Source organism: Triturus cristatus, chromosome 10 (assembly GCF_964204655.1).
Source record: "Triturus cristatus chromosome 10, aTriCri1.1, whole genome shotgun sequence".
NCBI lineage: Eukaryota > Metazoa > Chordata > Amphibia > Caudata > Salamandridae > Triturus > Triturus cristatus.
In genome coordinates this window covers 726,594,631-726,610,669 of record NC_140593.1, presented here as the reverse complement: position 1 = coordinate 726,610,669, position 16,039 = coordinate 726,594,631, and positions in this window count along the sequence as shown.

The following is a 16,039-nucleotide window of genomic DNA, read 5'->3' as shown; positions in this document are numbered from 1 at the left end:
ACTCTTACTCTGGCCTCATAGTTACTGTCTTAACTCTTACTCTGGCCTCATAGCTTCTGTCTTAACTCTTACTCTGGCCTAATGGTTAAGGTCTTGGACTCTTACTCTGGCCTCATAGCTACTGTCTTAACTCTTACTCTGGCCTAATGGTTAAGGTATTGGACTCTTACTCTGGCCTCATAGCTACTGTCTTAACTCTTACTCTGGCCTCATAGTTACTGTCTGAACTCTTACTCTGGCCTCATAGCTACTGTCTTAACTCTTACTCTGGCCTCATAGCTACTGTCTTAACTCTTACTCTGGCCTCAGAGCTACTGTCTTAACTCTTACTCTGGCCTAATGGTTAAGGTCTTGGACTCTTACTCTGGCCTAATAGCTACTGTCTTAACTCTTATTCTGGCCTCATAGCCACTGTCTTAACTCTTACTCCGGCCTAATGGTTAAGGTCTTGGACTCTTACTCTGGCCTCATAGCTACTGTCTTAACTCTTACTCTGGCCTAATAGCTACTGTCTTAACTCTTACTCTGGCCTCATAGCTACTGTCTTAACTCTTACTCTGGCCTCATAGCTACTGTCTTAACTCTTACTCTGGCCTCATAGCTACTGTCTTAACTCTTACTCTGGCCTAATAGCTACTGTCTTAACTCTTACTCTGGCCTAATAGCTACTGTCTTAACTCTTACTCTGGCCTCATAGCTACTGTCTTAACTCTTACTCTGGCCTAATGGTTAAGGTCTTGGACTCTTACTCTGGCCTCATATCTACTGTCTTAACTCTTACTCTGGCCTCATAGCTACTGTCTTAACTCTTACTCTGGCCTCATAGCTACTGTCTTAACTCTTACTCTGGCATAATGGTTAAGGTCTTGGACTCTTACTCTGGCCTCATAGCTACTGTCTTAACTCTTACACTGGCCTAATAGCTACTGTCTTAACTCTTACTCTGGCCTCATAGCTACTGTCTTAACTCTTACTCTGGCCTAATAGTTAAGGTCTTGGACTCTTACTCTGGCCTCATAGCTACTGTCTTAACTCTTATTCTGGCCTAATGGTTAAGGTCTTGGACTCTTACTCTGGCCTCATAGCTACTGTCCTAACTCTTACTCTGGCCTCATAGCTACTGTCTTAACTCCTACTCTGGCCTCATAGCTACTGTCTTAACTCTTACTCTGGCCTAATGGTTAAGGTCTTGGTCTCTTACTCTGGCCTCATAGTTACTGTCTTAACTCTTACTCTGGCCTCATAGCTACTGTCTTAACTCTTACTCTGGCCTAATGGTTAAGGTCTTGGACACTTACTCTGGCCTCATAGCTACTGTCTTAACTCTTACTCTGGCCTCATAGCTACTGTCTTATCTCTTACTCTGGCCTCATAGCTACTGTCTTAACTCTTACTCTGGCCTAATGGTTAAGGTCTTGGACTCTTACTCTGGCCTCATAGCTACTGTCTTAACTCTTACTCTGGCCTCATAGCTACTGTCTTAACTCTTACTCTGGCCTCATAGCTACTGTCTTAACTCTTACTCTGGCCTCATAGCTACTGTCTTAACTCTTACTCTGGCCTAATGGTTAAGGTATTGGACTCTTACTCTGGCCTCATAGCTACTGTCTTAACTCTTACTCTGGCCTCATAGCTACTGTCTTACCTCCTACTCTGGCCTAATAGCTACTGTCTTAACTCTTACTCTGGCCTAATGGTTAAGGTCTTGGACTCTTACTCTGGCCTCATAGCTACTGTCTTAACTCTTACTCTGGCCTCATAGCTACTGTCTTAACTCTTACTCTGACCTCATAGCTATTGTCTTAACTCTTACTCTGGCCTCATAGCTACTGTATTAACTCGTACTCTGGCCTCAGAGCTACTGTCTTAACTCTTACTCTGGCCTAATGGTTAAGGTCTTGGACTCTTACTCTGGCCTAATAGCTACTGTCTTAACTCTTACTCTGGCCTCATAGCTACTGTCTTAACTCTTACTCTGGCCTAATAGCTACTGTCTTAACTCTTACTTTGGCCTAATAGCTACTGTCTTAACTCTTACTCTGGCCTAATGGTTAAGGTCTTGGACTCTTACTCTGGCCTAATAGCTACTGTCTTAACTCTTACTCTGGCCTTATAGCTACTGTCTTAACTCTTACTCTGGCCTCATAGCTACTGTCTTAACTCTTACTCTGGCCTAATGGTTAAGGTCTTGGACTCTTACTCTGGTCTCATAGCTACTGTCTTAACTCTTACTCTGGCCTAATAGCTACTGTCTTAACTCTTACTCTGGCCTCATAGCTACTGTCTTAACTCTTACTCTGGCCTCATAGCTACTGTCTTAACTCTTATTCTGGCATCATAGCTACTGTCTTAACTCTTACTCTGGCCTAATGGTTAAGGTCTTGAACTCTTACTCTAGCCTCATAGCTACTGTCTTAACTCTTACTCTGGCATAATAGCTACTGTCTTAACTCTTACTCTGGCCTAATAGCTACTGTCTTAACTCTTACTCTGGCCTAATAGCTACTGTCTTAACTCTTACTCAGGCCTAATGGTTAAGGTCTTGGACTCTTACTCTGGCCTCATAGCTACTGTCTTAACTCTTACTCTGGCCTAATGGTTAAGGTCTTGGACTCTTACTCTGGCCTCATAGCTACTGTCCTAACTCTTACTCTGGCCTCATAGCTACTGTCTTAACTCCTACTCTGGCCTCATAGCTACTGTCTTAACTCTTACTCTGGCCTAATGGTTAAGGTCTTGGACTCTTACTCTGGCCTCATAGTTACTGTCTTAACTCTTACTCTGTACTCATAGCTACTGTCTTAACTCTTACTCTGGCCTAATGGTTAAGGTCTTGGACACTTACTCTGGCCTCATAGCTACTGTCTTAATTCTTACTCTGGCCTCATAGCTACTGTCTTATCTCTTACTCTGGCCTCATAGCGACTGTCTTAACTCTTACTCTGGCCTAATGGTTAAGGTCTTGGACTCTTACTCTGGCCTCATAGCTACTGTCTTAACTCTTACTCTGGCCTCATAGCTACTGTCTTAACTCTTACTCTGGCCTCATAGCTACTGTCTTAACTCTTACTCTGGACTCATAGCTACTGTCTTAACTCTCACTCTGGCCTAATGGTTAAGGTCTTGGACTCTTACTCTGGCCTCATAGCTACTGTCTTAACTCTTACTCTGGCCTCATAGCTACTGTCTTTCCTCCTACTCTGGCATAATAGCTACTGTCTTAACTCTTACTCTGGCCTCATAGCTACTGTCTTAACTCTTACTCTGGCCTCATAGCTACTGTCTTAACTCTTACTCTGGCCTCATAGCTACTGTCTTAACTCTTACTCTGGCCTAATGGTTAAGGTCTTGGACTCTTACTCTGGCCTCATAGCTACTGTCTTAACTCTTACTCTGGCCTCATAGCTACTGTCTTAACTCTTACTCTGACCTCATAGCTATTGTCTTAACTCTTACTCTGGCCTCATAGCTACTGTCTTAACTCTTACTCTGGCCTCAGAGCTACTGTCTTAACTCTTACTCTGGCCTAATGGTCAAGGTCTTGGACTCTTACTCTGGCCTAATAGCTACTGTCTTAACTCTTACTCTGGCCTCATAGCTACTGTCTTAACTCTTACTCTGGCCTAATAGCTACTGTCTTAACTCTTACTCTGGCCTCATAGATACTGTCTTAACTCTTACTCTGGCCTCATAGGTACTGTCTTAACTCTCACTCTTGCCTAATGGTTAAAGTCTTGGACTCTTACTCTGGCCTAATAGCTACTGTCTTAACTCTTACTCTGGCCTAATAGCTACTGTTGTAACTCTTACTCTGGCCTCATAGCTACTGTCTTAACTCTTACTCTGGCCTAATGGTTTAGGTCTTGGACTCTTACTCTGGCCTAATAGCTACTGTCTTAATTATTACTCTGGCCTCATAGCTACTGTCTTAACTCTTACTCTGGCCTCATAGCTTCTGTCTTAACTCTTACTCTGGCCTAATGGTTAAGGTCTTGGACTCTTACTCTGGCCTCATAGCTACTGTCTTAACTCTTACTCTGGCCTAATGGTTAAGGTATTGGACTCTTACTCTGGCCTCATAGCTACTGTCTTAACTCTTACTCTGGCCTCATAGTTACTGTCTGAACTCTTACTCTGGCCTCATAGCTACTGTCTTAACTCTTACTCTGGCCTCATAGCTACTGTCTTAACTCTTACTCTGGCCTCAGAGCTACTGTCTTAACTCTTACTCTGGCCTAATGGTTAAGGTCTTGGACTCTTACTCTGGCCTAATAGCTACTGTCTTAACTCTTATTCTGGCCTCAGAGCCACTGTCTTAACTCTTACTCCGGCCTAATGGTTAAGGTCTTGGACTCTTACTCTGGCCTCATAGCTACTGTCTTAACTCTTACTCTGGCCTAAAAGCTACTGTCTTAACTCTTACTCTGGCCTCATAGCTACTGTCTTAACTCTTACTCTGGCCTAATAGCTACTGTCTTAACTCTTACTCTGGCCTCATAGCTACTGTCTTAACTCTTACTCTGGCCTAATAGCTACTGTCTTAACTCTTACTCTGGCCTCATAGCTACTGTCTTAACTCTTACTCTGGCCTAATGGTTAAGGTCTTGGACTCTTACTCTGGCCTCATATCTACTGTCTTAACTCTTACTCTGGCCTCATAGCTACTGTCTTAACTCCTACTCTGGCCTCATAGCTACTGTCTTAACTCTTACTCTGGCCTAATGGTTAAGGTCTTGGACTCTTACTCTGGCCTCATAGTTACTGTCTTAACTCTTACTCTGTACTCATAGCTACTGTCTTAACTCTTACTCTGGCATAATGGTTAAGGTCTTGGACTCTTACTCTGGCCTCATAGCTACTGTCTTAACTCTTACTCTGGTCTAATAGCTACTGTCTTAACTCTTACACTGGCCTAATAGCTACTGTCTTAACTCTTACTCTGGCCTCATAGCTACTGTCTTAACTCTTACTCTGGCCTAATAGTTAAGGTCTTGGACTCTTACTCTGGCCTCATAGCTACTGTCTTAACTCTTACTCTGGCCTAATGGTTAAGGTCTTGGACTCTTACTCTGGCCTCATAGCTACTGTCCTAACTCTTACTCTGGCCTCATAGCTACTGTCTTAACTCCTACTCTGGCCTCATAGCTACTGTCTTAACTCTTACTCTGGCCTAATGGTTAAGGTCTTGGTCTCTTACTCTGGCCTCATAGTTACTGTCTTAACTCTTACTCTGGCCTCATAGCTACTGTCTTAACTCTTACTCTGGCCTAATGGTTAAGGTCTTGGACACTTACTCTGGCCTCATAGCTACTGTCTTAACTCTTACTCTGGCCTCATAGCTACTGTCTTATCTCTTACTCTGGCCTCATAGCTACTGTCTTAACTCTTACTCTGGCCTAATGGTTAAGGTCTTGGACTCTTACTCTGGCCTCATAGCTACTGTCTTAACTCTTACTCTGGCCTCATAGCTACTGTCTTAACTCTTACTCTGGCCTCATAGCTACTGTCTTAACTCTTACTCTGGCCTAATGGTTAAGGTATTGGACTCTTACTCTGGCCTCATAGCTACTGTCTTAACTCTTACTCTGGCCTCATAGCTACTGTCTTACCTCCTACTCTGGCCTAATAGCTACTGTCTTAACTCTTACTCTGGCCTCATAGCTACTGTCTTAACTCTTACTCTGGCCTCATAGCTACTGTTGTAACTCTTACTCTGGCCTCATAGCTACTGTCTTAACTCTTACTCTGGCCTAATGGTTTAGGTCTTGGACTCTTACTCTGGCCTAATAGCTACTGTCTTAACTCTTACTCTGGCCTAATGGTTAAGGTATTGGACTCTTACTCTGGCCTCATAGCTACTGTCTTAACTCTTACTCTGGCCTCATAGTTACTGTCTGAACTCTTACTCTGGCCTCATAGCTACTGTCTTAACTCTTACTCTGGCCTCATAGCTACTGTCTTAACTCTTACTCTGGCCTCAGAGCTACTGTCTTAACTCTTACTCTGGCCTAATGGTTAAGGTCTTGGACTCTTACTCTGGCCTAATAGCTACTGTCTTAACTCTTATTCTGGCCTCATAGCCACTGTCTTAACTCTTACTCCGGCCTAATGGTTAAGGTCTTGGACTCTTACTCTGGCCTCATAGCTACTGTCTTAACTCTTACTCTGGCCTAATAGCTACTGTCTTAACTCTTACTCTGGCCTCATAGCTACTGTCTTAACTCTTACTCTGGCCTAATAGCTACTGTCTTAACTCTTACTCTGGCCTCATAGCTACTGTCTTAACTCTTACTCTGGCCTAATAGCTACTGTCTTAACTCTTACTCTGGCCTCATAGCTACTGTCTTAACTCTTACTCTGGCCTAATGGTTAAGGTCTTGGACTCTTACTCTGGCCTCATAGCTACTGTCTTAACTCTTACTCTGGCCTCATAGCTACTGTCTTAACTCTTACTCTGGCCTCATAGCTACTGTCTTAACTCTTACTCTGGACTCATAGCTACTGTCTTAACTCTCACTCTGGCCTAATGGTTAAGGTCTTGGACTCTTACTCTGGCCTCATAGCTACTGTCTTAACTCTTACTCTGGCCTCATAGCTACTGTCTTTCCTCCTACTCTGGCATAATAGCTACTGTCTTAACTCTTACTCTGGCCTCATAGCTACTGTCTTAACTCTTACTCTGGCCTCATAGCTACTGTCTTAACTCTTACTCTGGCCTCATAGCTACTGTCTTAACTCTTACTCTGGCCTAATGGTTAAGGTCTTGGACTCTTACTCTGGCTTCATAGCTACTGTCTTAACTCTTACTCAGGCCTCATAGCTACTGTCTTAACTCTTACTCTGACCTCATAGCTATTGTCTTAACTCTTACTCTGGCCTCATAGCTACTGTCTTAACTCTTACTCTGGCCTCAGAGCTACTGTCTTAACTCTTACTCTGGCCTAATGGTCAAGGTCTTGGACTCTTACTCTGGCCTAATAGCTACTGTCTTAACTCTTACTCTGGCCTCATAGCTACTGTCTTAACTCTTACTCTGGCCTAATAGCTACTGTCTTAACTCTTACTTTGGCCTAATAGCTACTGTCTTAACTCTTACTCTGGACTAATGGTTAAGGTCTTGGACTCTTACTCTGGCCTAATAGCTACTGTCTTAACTCTTACTCTGGCCTTATAGCTACTGTCTTAACTCTTACTCTGGCCTCATAGCTACTGTCTTAACTCTTACTCTGGCCTAATGGTTAAGGTCTTGGACTCTGGCCTCATAGCTACTGTCTTAACTCTTACTCTGACCTCATAGCTACTGTCTTAACTCTTACTCTGGCCTAATGGTTAAGGTCTTGGACTCTTCTTCTGACCTAATAGCTACTGTCTTAACTCTTACTCTGGCCTAATGGTTAAGGTCTTGGACTCTTCTTCTGGCCTAATAGCTACTGTCTTAACTCTTACTCTGGCCTCATAGCTACTGTCTTAACTCTTACTCTGGCCTAATAGCTACTGTCTTAACTCTTACTCTGGCCTCATAGCTACTGTCTTAACACTTACTCTGGCCTAATGGTTAAGGTCTTGGACTCTTACTCTGGCCTCATAGCTACTGTCTTAACTCTTACTCTGGCCTAATAGCTACTGTCTTAACTCTTACTCTGGCCTCATAGCTACTATCTTACCTCTTACTCCGGCCTCATAGCTACTGTCTTAACTCTTACTCTGGCCTCATAGCTACTGTCTTAACTCTTACTCTGGCCTAATAGCTACTGTCTTAACTCTTACTCTGGCCTCATAGCTACTGTCTTAACTCTTACTCTGGCCTCATAGCTACTGTCTTAACTCTTACTCTGGCCTAATGGTTAAGGTCTTGGACTCTTACTCTGGCCTCATAGCTACTGTCTTAACTCTTACTCTGGCCTCATAGCTACTGTCTTAACACCTACTCTGGCCTCATAGCTACTGTCTTAACTCTTACTCTGGCCTAATGGTTAAGGTCTTGGACTCTTACTCTGGCCTCATAGTTACTGTCTTAACTCTTACTCTGGCCTCATAGCTACTGTCTTAACTCTTACTCTGGCCTAATGGTTAAGGTCTTGGACTCTTACTCTGGCCTCATAGCTACTGTCTTAACTCTTACTCTGGCCTAATAGCTACTGTCTTAACTCTTACTCTGGCCTCATAGCTACTGTCTTAACACTTACTCTGGCCTCATAGCTACTGTCTTAACTCTTACTCTGACCTCATAGCTACTGTCTTAACTCTTACTCTGGCCTAATAGCTACTGTTGTAACTCTTACTCTGGCCTCATAGCTACTGTCTTAACTCTTACTCTGGCCTAATGGTTTAGGTCTTGGACTCTTACTCTGGCCTAATAGCTACTGTCTTAACTCTTACTCTGGCCTTATAGCTACTGTCTTAACTCTTACTCTGGCCTCATAGCTACTGTCTTAACTCTTACTCTGGCCTAATGGTTAAGGTCTTGGACTCCTACTCTGGCCTCATAGCTACTGTCTTAACTCTAACTCTGGCCTAATAGCTACTGTCTTAACTCTTACTCTGGCCTCATAGTTACTGTCTTAACTCTTACTCTGGCCTCATAGCTTCTGTCTTAACTCTTACTCTGGCCTAATGGTTAAGGTCTTGGACTCTTACTCTGGCCTCATAGCTACTGTCTTAACTCTTACTCTGGCCTAATGGTTAAGGTATTGGACTCTTACTCTGGCCTCATAGCTACTGTCTTAACTCTTACTCTGGCCTCATAGTTACTGTCTGAACTCTTACTCTGGCCTCATAGCTACTGTCTTAACTCTTACTCTGGCCTCATAGCTACTGTCTTAACTCTTACTCTGGCCTCAGAGCTACTGTCTTAACTCTTACTCTGGCCTAATGGTTAAGGTCTTGGACTCTTACTCTGGCCTAATAGCTACTGTCTTAACTCTTATTCTGGCCTCATAGCCACTGTCTTAACTCTTACACCGGCCTAATGGTTAAGGTCTTGGACTCTTACTCTGGCCTCATAGCTACTGTCTTAACTCTTACTCTGGCCTAATAGCTACTGTCTTAACTCTTACTCTGGCCTCATAGCTACTGTCTTAACTCTTACTCTGGCCTAATAGCTACTGTCTTAACTCTTACTCTGGCCTCATAGCTACTGTCTTAACTCTTACTCTGGCCTAATAGCTACTGTCTTAACTCTTACTCTGGCCTCATAGCTACTGTCTTAACTCTTACTCTGGCCTAATGGTTAAGGTCTTGGACTCTTACTCTGGCCTCATATCTACTGTCTTAACTCTTACTCTGGCCTCATAGCTACTGTCTTAACTCTTACTCTGGCCTCATAGCTACTGTCTTAACTCTTACTCTGGCATAATGGTTAAGGTCTTGGACTCTTACTCTGGCCTCATAGCTACTGTCTTAACTCTTACTCTGGTCTAATAGCTACTGTCTTAACTCTTACACTGGCCTAATAGCTACTGTCTAAAATCTTACTCTGGCCTCATAGCTACTGTCTTAACTCTTACTCTGGCCTAATAGTTAAGGTCTTGGACTCTTACTCTGGCCTCATAGCTACTGTCTTAACTCTTACTCTGGCCTAATGGTTAAGGTCTTGGACTCTTACTCTGGCCTCATAGCTACTGTCCTAACTCTTACTCTGGCCTCATAGCTACTGTCTTAACTCCTACTCTGGCCTCATAGCTACTGTCTTAACTCTTACTCTGGCCTAATGGTTAAGGTCTTGGTCTCTTACTCTGGCCTCATAGTTACTGTCTTAACTCTTACTCTGGCCTCATAGCTACTGTCTTAACTCTTACTCTGGCCTAATGGTTAAGGTCTTGGACTCTTACTCTGGCCTCATAGCTACTGTCTTAACTCTTACTCTGGCCTCATAGCTACTGTCTTAACTCTTACTCTGGCCTCATAGCTACTGTCTTAACTCTTACTCTGGCCTCATAGCTACTGTCTTAACTCTTACTCTGGCCTAATGGTTAATGTATTGGACTCTTACTCTGGCCTCATAGCTACTGTCTTAACTCTTACTCTGGCCTCATAGCTACTGTCTTACCTCCTACTCTGGCCTAATAGCTACTGTCTTAACTCTTACTCTGGCCTAATGGTTAAGGTCTTGGACTCTTACTCTGGCCTCATAGCTACTGTCTTAACTCTTACTCTGGCCTCATAGCTACTGTCTTAACTCTTACTCTGACCTCATAGCTATTGTCTTAACTCTTACTCTGGCCTCATAGCTACTGTCTTAACTCGTACTCTGGCCTCAGAGCTACTGTCTTAACTCTTACTCTGGCCTAATGGTTAAGGTCTTGGACTCTTACTCTGGCCTAATAGCTACTGTCTTAACTCTTACTCTGGCCTCATAGCTACTGTCTTAACTCTTACTCTGGCCTAATAGCTACTGTCTTAACTCTTACTTTGGCCTAATAGCTACTGTCTTAACTCTTACTCTGGCCTAATGGTTAAGGTCTTGGACTCTTACTCTGGCCTAATAGCTACTGTCTTAACTCTTACTCTGGCCTTATAGCTACTGTCTTAACTCTTACTCTGGCCTCATAGCTACTGTCTTAACTCTTACTCTGGCCTAATGGTTAAGGTCTTGGACTCTTACTCTGGTCTCATAGCTACTGTCTTAACTCTTACTCTGGCCTAATAGCTACTGTCTTAACTCTTACTCTGGCCTCATAGCTACTGTCTTAACTCTTACTCTGGCCTCATAGCTACTGTCTTAACTCTTATTCTGGCATCATAGCTACTGTCTTAACTCTTACTCTGGCCTAATGGTTAAGGTCTTGAACTCTTACTCTAGCCTCATAGCTACTGTCTTAACTCTTACTCTGGCATAATAGCTACTGTCTTAACTCTTACTCTGGCCTAATAGCTACTGTCTTAACTCTTACTCTGGCCTAATAGCTACTGTCTTAACTCTTACTCAGGCCTAATGGTTAAGGTCTTGGACTCTTACTCTGGCCTCATAGCTACTGTCTTAACTCTTACTCTGGCCTAATGGTTAAGGTCTTGGACTCTTACTCTGGCCTCATAGCTACTGTCCTAACTCTTACTCTGGCCTCATAGCTACTGTCTTAACTCCTACTCTGGCCTCATAGCTACTGTCTTAACTCTTACTCTGGCCTAATGGTTAAGGTCTTGGACTCTTACTCTGGCCTCATAGTTACTGTCTTAACTCTTACTCTGTACTCATAGCTACTGTCTTAACTCTTACTCTGGCCTAATGGTTAAGGTCTTGGACACTTACTCTGGCCTCATAGCTACTGTCTTAATTCTTACTCTGGCCTCATAGCTACTGTCTTATCTCTTACTCTGGCCTCATAGCGACTGTCTTAACTCTTACTCTGGCCTAATGGTTAAGGTCTTGGACTCTTACTCTGGCCTCATAGCTACTGTCTTAACTCTTACTCTGGCCTCATAGCTACTGTCTTAACTCTTACTCTGGCTTCATAGCTACTGTCTTAACTCTTACTCTGGACTCATAGCTACTGTCTTAACTCTCACTCTGGCCTAATGGTTAAGGTCTTGGACTCTTACTCTGGCCTCATAGCTACTGTCTTAACTCTTACTCTGGCCTCATAGCTACTGTCTTTCCTCCTACTCTGGCATAATAGCTACTGTCTTAACTCTTACTCTGGCCTCATAGCTACTGTCTTAACTCTTACTCTGGCCTCATAGCTACTGTCTTAACTCTTACTCTGGCCTCATAGCTACTGTCTTAACTCTTACTCTGGCCTAATGGTTAAGGTCTTGGACTCTTACTCTGGCCTCATAGCTACTGTCTTAACTCTTACTCTGGCCTCATAGCTACTGTCTTAACTCTTACTCTGACCTCATAGCTATTGTCTTAACTCTTACTCTGGCCTCATAGCTACTGTCTTAACTCTTACTCTGGCCTCAGAGCTACTGTCTTAACTCTTACTCTGGCCTAATGGTCAAGGTCTTGGACTCTTACTCTGGCCTAATAGCTACTGTCTTAACTCTTACTCTGGCCTCATAGCTACTGTCTTAACTCTTACTCTGGCCTAATAGCTACTGTCTTAACTCTTACTCTGGCCTCATAGATACTGTCTTAACTCTTACTCTGGCCTCATAGGTACTGTCTTAACTCTCACTCTTGCCTAATGGTTAAAGTCTTGGACTCTTACTCTGGCCTAATAGCTACTGTCTTAACTCTTACTCTGGCCTAATAGCTACTGTTGTAACTCTTACTCTGGCCTCATAGCTACTGTCTTAACTCTTACTCTGGCCTAATGGTTTAGGTCTTGGACTCTTACTCTGGCCTAATAGCTACTGTCTTAACTCTTACTCTGGCCTTATAGCTACTGTCTTAACTCTTACTCTGGCCTCATAGCTACTGTCTTAACTCTTACTCTGGCCTAATGGTTAAGGTCTTGGACTCCTACTCTGGCCTCATAGCTACTGTCTTAACTCTTACTCTGGCCTAATAGCTACTGTCTTAACTCTTACTCTGGCCTCATAGTTACTGTCTTAACTCTTACTCTGGCCTCATAGCTTCTGTCTTAACTCTTACTCTGGCCTAATGGTTAAGGTCTTGGACTCTTACTCTGGCCTCATAGCTACTGTCTTAACTCTTACTCTGGCCTAATGGTTAAGGTATTGGACTCTTACTCTGGCCTCATAGCTACTGTCTTAACTCTTACTCTGGCCTCATAGTTACTGTCTGAACTCTTTCTCTGGCCTCATAGCTACTGTCTTAACTCTTACTCTGGCCTCATAGCTACTGTCTTAACTCTTACTCTGGCCTCAGAGCTACTGTCTTAACTCTTACTCTGGCCTAATGGTTAAGGTCTTGGACTCTTACTCTGGCCTAATAGCTACTGTCTTAACTCTTATTCTGGCCTCATAGCCACTGTCTTAACTCTTACTCCGGCCTAATGGTTAAGGTCTTGGACTCTTACTCTGGCCTCATAGCTACTGTCTTAACTCTTACTCTGGCCTAATAGCTACTGTCTTAACTCTTACTCTGGCCTCATAGCTACTGTCTTAACTCTTACTCTGGCCTAATAGCTACTGTCTTAACTCTTACTCTGGCCTCATAGCTACTGTCTTAACTCTTACTCTGGCCTAATAGCTACTGTCTTAACTCTTACTCTGGCCTCATAGCTACTGTCTTAACTCTTACTCTGGCCTAATGGTTAAGGTCTTGGACTCTTACTCTGGCCTCATATCTACTGTCTTAACTCTTACTCTGGCCTCATAGCTACTGTCTTAACTCTTACTCTGGCCTCATAGCTACTGTCTTAACTCTTACTCTGGCATAATGGTTAAGGTCTTGGACTCTTACTCTGGCCTCATAGCTACTGTCTTAACTCTTACTCTGGTCTAATAGCTACTGTCTTAACTCTTACACTGGCCTAATAGCTACTGTCTTAACTCTTACTCTGGCCTCATAGCTACTGTCTTAACTCTTACTCTGGCCTAATAGTTAAGGTCTTGGACTCTTACTCTGGCCTCATAGCTACTGTCTTAACTCTTACTCTGGCCTAATGGTTAAGGTCTTGGACTCTTACTCTGGCCTCATAGCTACTGTCCTAACTCTTACTCTGGCCTCATAGCTACTGTCTTAACTCCTACTCTGGCCTCATAGCTACTGTCTTAACTCTTACTCTGGCCTAATGGTTAAGGTCTTGGTCTCTTACTCTGGCCTCATAGTTACTGTCTTAACTCTTACTCTGGCCTCATAGCTACTGTCTTAACTCTTACTCTGGCCTAATGGTTAAGGTCTTGGACACTTACTCTGGCCTCATAGCTACTGTCTTAACTCTTACTCTGGCCTCATAGCTACTGTCTTATCTCTTACTCTGGCCTCATAGCTACTGTCTTAACTCTTACTCTGGCCTAATGGTTAAGGTCTTGGACTCTTACTCTGGCCTCATAGCTACTGTCTTAACTCTTACTCTGGCCTCATAGCTACTGTCTTAACTCTTACTCTGGCCTCATAGCTACTGTCTTAACTCTTACTCTGGCCTCATAGCTACTGTCTTAACTCTTACTCTGGCCTAATGGTTAAGGTATTGGACTCTTACTCTGGCCTCATAGCTACTGTCTTAACTCTTACTCTGGCCTCATAGCTACTGTCTTACCTCCTACTCTGGCCTAATAGCTACTGTCTTAACTCTTACTCTGGCCTCATAGCTACTGTCTTAACTCTTACTCTGGCCTCATAGCTACTGTTGTAACTCTTACTCTGGCCTCATAGCTACTGTCTTAACTCTTACTCTGGCCTAATGGTTTAGGTCTTGGACTCTTACTCTGGCCTAATAGCTACTGTCTTAACTCTTACTCTGGCCTAATGGTTAAGGTATTGGACTCTTACTCTGGCCTCATAGCTACTGTCTTAACTCTTACTCTGGCCTCATAGTTACTGTCTGAACTCTTACTCTGGCCTCATAGCTACTGTCTTAACTCTTACTCTGGCCTCATAGCTACTGTCTTAACTCTTACTCTGGCCTCATAGCTACTGTCTTAACTCTTACTCTGGCCTAATGGTTAAGGTCTTGGACTCCTACTCTGGCCTCATAGCTACTGTCTTAACTCTTACTCTGGCCTAATAGCTACTGTCTTAACTCTTACTCTGGCCTCATAGTTACTGTCTTAACTCTTACTCTGGCCTCATAGCTTCTGTCTTAACTCTTACTCTGGCCTAATGGTTAAGGTCTTGGACTCTTACTCTGGCCTCATAGCTACTGTCTTAACTCTTACTCTGGCCTAATGGTTAAGGTATTGGACTCTTACTCTGGCCTCATAGCTACTGTCTTAACTCTTACTCTGGCCTCATAGTTACTGTCTGAACTCTTTCTCTGGCCTCATAGCTACTGTCTTAACTCTTACTCTGGCCTCATAGCTACTGTCTTAACTCTTACTCTGGCCTCAGAGCTACTGTCTTAACTCTTACTCTGGCCTAATGGTTAAGGTCTTGGACTCTTACTCTGGCCTAATAGCTACTGTCTTAACTCTTATTCTGGCCTCATAGCCACTGTCTTAACTCTTACTCCGGCCTAATGGTTAAGGTCTTGGACTCTTACTCTGGCCTCATAGCTACTGTCTTAACTCTTACTCTGGCCTAATAGCTACTGTCTTAACTCTTACTCTGGCCTCATAGCTACTGTCTTAACTCTTACTCTGGCCTAATAGCTACTGTCTTAACTCTTACTCTGGCCTCATAGCTACTGTCTTAACTCTTACTCTGGCCTAATAGCTACTGTCTTAACTCTTACTCTGGCCTCATAGCTACTGTCTTAACTCTTACTCTGGCCTAATGGTTAAGGTCTTGGACTCTTACTCTGGCCTCATATCTACTGTCTTAACTCTTACTCTGGCCTCATAGCTACTGTCTTAACTCTTACTCTGGCCTCATAGCTACTGTCTTAACTCTTACTCTGGCATAATGGTTAAGGTCTTGGACTCTTACTCTGGCCTCATAGCTACTGTCTTAACTCTTACTCTGGTCTAATAGCTACTGTCTTAACTCTTACACTGGCCTAATAGCTACTGTCTTAACTCTTACTCTGGCCTCATAGCTACTGTCTTAACTCTTACTCTGGCCTAATAGTTAAGGTCTTGGACTCTTACTCTGGCCTCATAGCTACTGTCTTAACTCTTACTCTGGCCTAATGGTTAAGGTCTTGGACTCTTACTCTGGCCTCATAGCTACTGTCCTAACTCTTACTCTGGCCTCATAGCTACTGTCTTAACTCCTACTCTGGCCTCATAGCTACTGTCTTAACTCTTACTCTGGCCTAATGGTTAAGGTCTTGGTCTCTTACTCTGGCCTCATAGTTACTGTCTTAACTCTTACTCTGGCCTCATAGCTACTGTCTTAACTCTTACTCTGGCCTAATGGTTAAGGTCTTGGACACTTACTCTGGCCTCATAGCTACTGTCTTAACTCTTACTCTGGCCTCATAGCTACTGTCTTATCTCTTACTCTGGCCTCATAGCTACTGTCTTAACTCTTACTCTGGCCTAATGGTTAAGGTCTTGGACTCTTACTCTGGCCTCATAGCTACTGTCT